The sequence below is a fragment of the Oreochromis aureus genome, linkage group 3 (assembly GCF_013358895.1).
Source record: "Oreochromis aureus strain Israel breed Guangdong linkage group 3, ZZ_aureus, whole genome shotgun sequence".
NCBI classification, from domain to species: domain Eukaryota; kingdom Metazoa; phylum Chordata; class Actinopteri; order Cichliformes; family Cichlidae; genus Oreochromis; species Oreochromis aureus.
The window spans coordinates 4,481,934-4,490,559 of NC_052944.1; the positions used below are offsets into that span (position 1 = coordinate 4,481,934).

Genomic DNA, 8,626 nt, shown 5'->3' on the forward strand with positions numbered 1-8,626 from the left:
ACATTGAAATACTGTGGTAAACCGACGGTCTTACTATAGGGACGTTGTAACGATGTTGATTCACCGTTGTTTTTTGTCATTGATATTTGATCTATTTATAGTCGACCAGGTGACAACAACAACGTTGAGAAAACGTCTATTTATAGTTGACGATCATTCGCCCGGTCACCATCAAAACCATCGATTTGTAGTTGAGCATTAAATTGCATTGCAACTGATCGGGTATAAAGTACCAGAGAAAGTAGATTTATTGTTCATTTGTTATCAATGACTTGGTCTAGTTCACCAGCTTTAAAAAATCGTGTCTACGTGCAATTTATGTATAGTTGACCGGAAATTAAAGCAGCGATCACTTGGACTATTCCGCAGCACCCTCTCACATTGGTACATCCCCCAGGTATTCATTGTCTTCTACAGTAGGCGGGACATTTGATTTACTCTCAGCGGAATTGACCGGAGAAGGCATCAGTTCATGCACTGCACTGGCCCGCACCACAATTAGTATAAGGTAAGAATGAATGATTTTTTTTTCCTACTGTTATTTCCATGTTTGCATTTGAATAACAGTAAAAAAAACTCGTTAATGTTGTACATTAACGAGTGTTTTTTACTGTTATTTACGTTGCTCCCACAAAATGTGGGAGCCCGAAATTGTGTCTACTTCTTGCAATCCGCAACAAATAAATTGCACTGCGAACAAAGTATATCAACAAAGAAAACATTTTCATTTCATAATTTCTTCGTTATATTCCCTTACAAAGCTAGCTTTAACGCTCGAGGTTTCCTTTGTTCTTGCCGTCGCCTCGGGCTTGACCCAGACTTTCGCTCTGTAGTTGCTTAGTACTACAAAAATTCTAAATCTGTGATATATGATTGATAAACATAAAGTTAACTGTATAAACGTGTTCAATGACTTTGTTACTTTTGATGATTGGAGAGCACTCGCTTCAATTCGCACACACGAAAACTTTAGACTCAGTTTGAATGCTCACGCAGCATGCCCACGTGACTGTACGTTGCACGCGTACATGACTTTCCGTTTGTGCCTTGAATAATGAATAAGGCTACGTCCACACGCGTACCAGCGTATTTTTGAAACCGCTGATTTTTCTACGCGTTTGCACCTTTTGTCCACACGTAATGTATGTCTGGCCGTACATTGTGTTTGTATTTCCAGGCACATTTCACGAAGCAGAACGCAGTCTTCAGAGATATCCACGTGAACGCTGTGATACGTCCTGACCTTCAGTCCGAAGAAGAAACCCAGACCAGTCTTAAAAGAAAGCACAAGTAAAACCCTTTTATTCACAAACATATCTTTGATTGTTAAGAATTTATGATCTTGTCTTTTGTACATATCTGTGGTGCTTGCATACTGCAATATCACCACATAATATACTCAAAAAGTGGAAGTTTGTAAACTTTTTAAAATGCAAAGCCGTGTACACTTGTGCACTTCAAAAATTCATTGTATACTGTACCTTCTTGCACGCCTCTGTTTCCTGTGTGTGTTGTTAGAAATCAAACTAACTTTAGGAAACAATATGCCAAAAGCATATTTACAATTACTTAAGACCGTTTTTAATTTCTTTTCTTTAGATCAAATCCCTGTACACATATACGGACTCAGAGGATGAGCAGCCTACAAAAAACGGTTTCCCCAGGCCCCTCGAGTGAAAATACCAGGTAATAAAATACTGTCTAGTGTCTGTGTACATATCTGTGTCTGACACGAGGAAACTTTTTTGACAAGTTGTCTGTATTCTTAAATACTTAAAAATTATCTTTTTCTAAACAGCCCTCATCACTCCGCAGTCTGCCTCCAGCCCACTGATAGCAACCATCATAATGCCACACCCAGCTTCCGCACCTTTTCGCCACTCCGGCACAAACCGACACAGCTTTGCGATCTCGCCAGCATGCAGAGTCTGATGTCTTCCCTATAGATGGTATGCTTTTAAAAGCTTTAAAGCTGCATCACAATGTCATTGTACTCTTATCTAAAAAAAAAACAACAATTTATACTCCTGAATGTCATCTTGTTGTGATTTTTTTTTTTTTTTTCTGTAGATTCCAGAGACTCTGTGAGGCCACTATTACAAGGCAAGTTTGAAAATCTTGGAATTTCACAGTTTACATGGTATAACAAATATATGTGACAGGCAAAAACTAGTAAACACTTTTAGCAGTTACAAGAACTAACAAATGAATATCCAACAAAAGGAATAGAAATACATTGTACTGCCAATACTTTGGTTTATTCTTTGTATGACTTGAAAATCAGGCTTTAGGGAAAACTAAATGACATGTTTCTATCATCAATTACATGAAGTAAACGCACAAGCACTTGCATACACATTTAAGACATGAGACACGCTAATTCCATCTCATAAAATGTGTCTATAGGTGAGACGCTTTGCGTTGATTGGTGCTGCTGGACCACACTGGAGGTGCGAGTCCGCCGTGTAATGGTTTATGCCATTACAAAGGAGCTGGCCTCTGTACTCAACTGGGCAGGGGAAAAAAAACCAAGGACCAGACAAAGCAAAAAGGGCATTTAAAGAGACAGCGCTGTGCAGATGCATATTTGGTAAGTTTTAACATTTATTGTAGTTTTATGAGCCTAAAGTGAACAATAAAGGGATCAACTGATGTGCTGGGTGCGTTTCACATTTCCTATGTCTGGTTTTTGCTATATTACTTTGTCTTTCTTAATAACAAGACTTTCATGTCCGGTTAATCTGGAGATGGAGTCTTTGGTCTTGACTTGTTTTGTCCTCGGGTTGTACACTTTGTACAGCCCGAGGACCCCATTTTTTTTTTTTTTTTTTTTTAAAGGATACACGGCACACCATGCTAAGACATATCACATTTTCAGCTTATAGCTCTTTGGGAATCAAATGCGCAGTTTGCTGATTTCCGCCTGGTGACTTTCATGTTTATCAGCCTAGGAGTTTACATACTTTCTCCCTGCTGAAGACAATTAACAAGAGCTTATTCATGTGCTCTAATTCCCTTTTTTTGTCTTTGTTTTTTTGTGTGTGTCTATTTTTGTCCTAGATGGCCTGGCGCAGCAGGTAGGGGCGAACTCTATGTCTGAGTTGGTCTTTGCTCAAGCAGTCCAGAAATGGCTCAGATATGCTCCAGGTCGTATGGGTGGCGCGCAGGAGGACGCACATCATCCATCCCCATCCCGGAGTAAATAATAAAAAGTGACGTGAAACATAGAAATGTAAATAGGAAACTTTGTCTTTTAATAAAGTATTTTGCAAATGATACATGTCTATTGACCTTTTTGTTTGTTTTTTTTTTTTTTCAATAAAAAGCAACTGCGAAGAGGTGGAAAATCAATACCATAGCTCAACAGTGTTTCAATATCAGAATCTGACATTGTTTCAATGTCAACAGTGTTAGAAAATACAACGTAGAATCAATGTCAGGTTTCAACATTGATTCAACATCAAAACCTGACGTTGTTTCAACGTTAAAATGGGTGCAAGAGTGATGTTGGGTCAACGTCACACTTCAACGTTGCTTCAATGACGCCGCCTGATATTGACTCAACATTGTTTCAATGTTTCCTTGCTATCTGGGTCCTGTTCTGTACAGACCACTCGGTCCCGTGACAGTACGAACTGGCCAGAAAATGGACTCAGCAGACCCAGTACGTGCAGCAGTCTCCAAGCAGGGAGCCATTTTAGGGGCTCATGAGCAAGCGTTGCAGGCCCTCGACACCCGGTGCCAAGCCATAGGGGAGACTCAGGCTAAGATCTTAGCTTCCCTCCAGGAAATTCAGTCAGCTCTTTCCACTACTCCGTACCCATCCTCTGCGTCTCCTGCACCTGTGGCAGAACCTCCCCAGTCTTCACCAGCTCCAACCCCTTCAGGCGCCGTTTTCCGTGATGCTGCATTCCCAGAACCCGAGCCTTACTCCGGGGAGCAGGGTCGCTGTACTGCCTTTCTACTAAAATGTTCTCTCGCATTCACACATTCTCCCCGTTCTTTTGCTAGTGATTCAGCTCGGGTAGCATATTTGGTGGCTAAGCTTCAGGGCAAGGCACTGTTATGGGCTGAGGCTTACCTGCCGGCTCATCCACTCCCGACCTGCTCGTGCGATGATTTTCTGTGTGAGTTTAAAAGACCTTTACTCATCCAGAATCTGAGGGCAGTTCTGATGAAAGGTTGCTAAGGTTACAGCAGGGGAGCCGGAGCCGCAGAGTTCATTATTGACTTCCGTGCATCGCAGCCGCTGAGGCCAATTGGCCCGATCATGCCCTTCGGGAGTGTTCCGTCGCGCCTTAAGTGATGAGCTCAAAGACCAGCTAGCTTCCCGCGATGAGCCCAAGTCTTTTGAAGACCTGGTCTCCCTTTCCCTTAGGATAGATAATCGTTTGAGGGAAAGGAAGCTGAAAAGAATCATAAACATCGTAAACCCGCCTCGTACTTTTTTCACGCCCCGCCGCCATCACGCCCAGTGTCCACATCCGCCCCGCTTTCAGTGAAAGCGGACGCCGCCCGAGCCTATGCAAATCGGCCGCCTCGTCTCACACCTGAGGAGAGAGAGCGACGGCTTCGGGTCGGGTGCATGTTTTTACTGCGGCTCAGTGGAGCGTAGGTTAGCACAGTGCCTGGTTCGGCCAAAAGGCTCTGCCTGCCGGTAATTTCGGGGATACAGGTGAGCGGATCCTCTTTCAGTTCCAAACCCCGGTTAATTCTAACAGTCCCCCTTTGTCTAAATCAGGTTTCTCACCCTCTCCACGCTCTCGTTGATTCCGGAGCAGAGCAAAATTTAATAGATTTAGCTCTCGCTAGACACCTTCAGTTGCCACTCAAAACACTCGATCCTCCCATCCCTGTTACTGCATTAAACAATCAAATATTTTCTCAGATAACCCATCAGGCTGGCCCGGTAACCCTCGTCACCTCTGGAAACCACCGTGAAGCCATCACTTTGTTCACCTTCTCCTCTCCTGATTCACCACTCATCCTAGGCTACCCCTGGCTAAAGAAACACAACCCTCACATAGACTGGTCTGGGAGTAAAATCGCTAGTTGGAGCCTTTTTGTCTAGCCCACTGCCTCACGTCCGCCCCTACCGCCAGGTACCCTGACACTAACACCTCAGACACAGATCCGGTCGACCTCACCCTCGTCCCACCTGAGTATCATGACCTCCAGGAAGTTTTCAGTAAAGACAAAGCATCATCTTTGCCACCTCACCGACCTTATGACTGCGCTATCTACCTTCTACCTGGTGCTCCGCTTCCCTCTAGCCGGCTATTCAACATCTCCAGACCTGAAAGAGAGTCGATGGAAAAGTATATCCACGAGTCACTAGCTGCAGGTATCATCCGCCCATCCTCATCTCCAGTAGGCGCCGGCTTCTTTTTTGTGGAAAAGAAGGATAAATCACTCCGTCCATGCATTGATTACAGAGGGTTAAATGAAATCACCATTAAAAACAAATATCCTTCACCCCTTATCAGCTCAGCCTTTGAACCCCTCCATGGAGCCACCATATTCACCAAACTGGATCTCTGCAATGCCTACCACCTTGTCCGCATTAGGGAGGGGGACGAATGGAAAACGTCTTTTAATACGCCCCTAGGTCATTTTGAGTATTTGGTCATGCCGTTTGGGTTAACCAATGCCCCCACTGTCTTTCAGAACCTGGTCAACGACGTGCTCCGTGATTTCCTGAACCGGTTTGTCTTTGTTTATCTTGATGACATACTCATTTTCTCCAAAACCCCCCAGGAACACCATGTCCACGTCCGAGCAGTCCTCCAACGCCTCCTGGAAAACCGACTTTACGTCAAAGCCGAGAAATGTGAGTTTCATGCACAATCCGTCACTTTTCTTGGCTATATACTCGCAGGAGGGCAGGTGAAGACTGATCCTGCCAAGATCCGCACGATTCTGAAGTGGCCTACGCCCACGTCACGCAAGCACCTACAACGTTTCCTCGGCTTTGCCAATTTCTACCGGAGGTTTATTTGCAACTGCAGCCAGGTAGCCACTCCTCTCACTACACTCACATCCACCAAAAGACAGTTCATCTGGACACCTGAAGCTGAGGTAGCATTCAGTAGACTCAAACGACTATTTACCTCAGCTCCTGTATTGTGTCACCCAGACCACTCCAAACCATTCGTTCTGGAGGTAGACGCATCCGACGTTGGCGTCGGAGCGGTCCTCTCACAGCATTCAGGTCCCAAGGCCAAGTTACACCCATGTGCATTTTTTTCACGTCGACTCTCGTCAGCTGAACGCAACTATGATGTAGGAGACAGAGAGTTGCTGGCTATTAAGTTAGGGCTGGAAGAGTGGCGTCACCTACTGGAAGGAGCTGAACACCCATTCACCATCTTCACAGATCATAAAAACCTTACTTACCTCAAAACTGCTAAGCGTCTAAACGCCCGCCAGGCCCGTTGGTCTCTGTTTTTTGATCGCTTCAAGTTTGCCATCTCTTTCCGTCCAGGTTCCAAGAACACCACGGCCGATGCCCTGTCTCGTCTTTATGACCCAGATGCTGAACACACCGAACCAGCTCCTGTGCTTCCTACGTCCTGCCGCGTAGCGTTTTTATCCTGGGACATAGAGGAATCCATCCAGCGAGCATTACAGGATGAACCAGACCCTGGCACAGGTCCTCCAGGCCGCCGCTTCGTTCCCGCAGCAACCCATTCGGCTGTAATTAAGTGGGCACATACCTCCTGGTTTTCCTGCCATCCTGGAATCGGCCGCACCATCGCACTACTACGTCGTCACTTCTGGTGGGCAACTCTGGAACGTGATGTGCGGGAATACGTCTCTGCCTGTGACGTGTGCGCCAGGAACAAGACCCGAAATCAGCGACCCTCCGGTCTTCTACAACCTCTAGCCGTACCTTCTTGTCCTTGGTCCCACATTTCCCTGGACTTTGTCACAGGACTGCCTAGGTCAGCAGGTAAAACAGTAATACTCTCTGTGATCGACAGGTTTTCTAAAGCAGCTCACTTCATTGCCCTGGAAAAACTACCCACAGCCACGGAAACTGCAAGACTGATGGTTGACCACGTCTTCAAACTCCACGGAATTCCTGCCGAGGTCACTTCTGACAGGGGACCTCAATTTACATCCCAGGTTTGGAAATCTTTCTGCTCTGCTCTAGGTGCACAAACCAACCTCAGTTCTGGTTATCACCCTCAAACCAATGGACAGACTGAAAGGCTCAACCAAGAACTAGAGTCCATGCTCCGCTGCATGGTTTCCCATAACCCGGCTACTTGGTCAGCACATCTCCCATGGGTAGAGTATGCGCACAATTCTCATGTTTCTGCATCCACTGGTCTCTCCCCATTTGAAGTGTCCCTAGGCTATCAGCCTCCCCTATTCCCTGAGGAAGAGGCTGATTTGGCTGTGCCTTCCGTCCAGCACCATCTCCAGCGCTGCCGCCGCATCTGGACTCGGACTCAGGAGGCACTGAAGAAAGCTGCTGCCCGCCACTGCCGCTATGCGGATCGTCTACGATCACCAGCTCCTCAGTACACTCCAGGGCAGAAGGTGTGGCTGTCGGCTAAAGATGTTCCCCTTAAGGTTTCCTCCCGCAAGCTGGCTCCTCGGTTTATTGGGCCGTATGTCATCCACTCGGTCGTCTCGCCCTCTGCTGTGAAACTCAAGCTTCCTCCCAGTCTACGGATTCACCCAGTTTTTCATGTTTCCCAAGTCAGACCAGTACTGTCCAGTGTGCTGGTGGGTGGCTGGAATTTCCATAAGGCTCCTGAACTTACCTGGGATCCGCCCCTGGGCAGGGCCAACTCCCCCAGCTCCTGCACACCTGGAGCCTATTGCAGGCAATCAAGCCAGAGGGATTTAAGCCACACGTTGATGTTCATTCACTGCCAGTTCGTCATCAACTCATCTTGGTAATAGGCCTTGTGCTTCAAGTTCTCGCTGTGATTTATCTTACTAACAAGACTTTCTTGTGCTGCAGTTGCTGGATTCACCTTGCCTCACGCTCTACCTCTGGACTCAGGATACCAAGCAAACATTTTGAAAATCACTCTGTGCCTCACCTGCCTGCCCTCCTGCCATCACACTGAAGACCCCGGATCTCAGGTCAGCCTTGTCACGCCACTCAGCCCCCCTGGATTCTCATCACCCCCCTCTCAACACTCTGTCCCCAACTGCAAGTAAGAATTGCTACTCTTACAACTTACCACTTCAGAACTACCTCCACTACCTCCCTAACTCCACTGTCTTCTCTCTTCAGTGTGACTGTTCCCTGCTCAGCTCCACTCTGCATCTCAGGCCCCGTTCCCTCGCCCTAGCCACGCCACGCCACGTCAAACTCCACGTCTTATTGTTTTTTTTTGTCCTTGCTATGTTTCTTGCACTTAAGCCTAATAAATTATTGTTACATCTTCTGCTGTCTCTGCTCTGGATTTCTGCACCTGAGTCCTGTTCTGTACAGACCACTCGGTCCCGTGACACTCAGTTGATGTGCACATGAATGATTTGTGTTTCCTCTGCAGGTGAAGGAAGAAAGTGTGTGTGAGCTGATGAGAATTGAGCAGCATGGATCAGTGTGAGGACAGAGAGGAGGGAGTCCCTCCCTCTAAAAGCACTCTGTGTGAGGAAC

General features: G+C 46.5%; 1 long non-coding RNA gene across 1 annotated transcript; it reads left to right on the top strand.

Annotated features, from left to right (window-relative positions):
* Positions 1-1,627: 1,627 nt before the first annotated feature.
* LOC116315022 lies at positions 1,628-2,097 on the top strand. The gene is made up of 3 exons (XR_005612135.1): positions 1,628-1,686; positions 1,799-1,949; positions 2,071-2,097. It is a non-coding gene; the product is annotated as an uncharacterized LOC116315022 (long non-coding RNA).
* Positions 2,098-8,626: the final 6,529 nt, after the last annotated feature.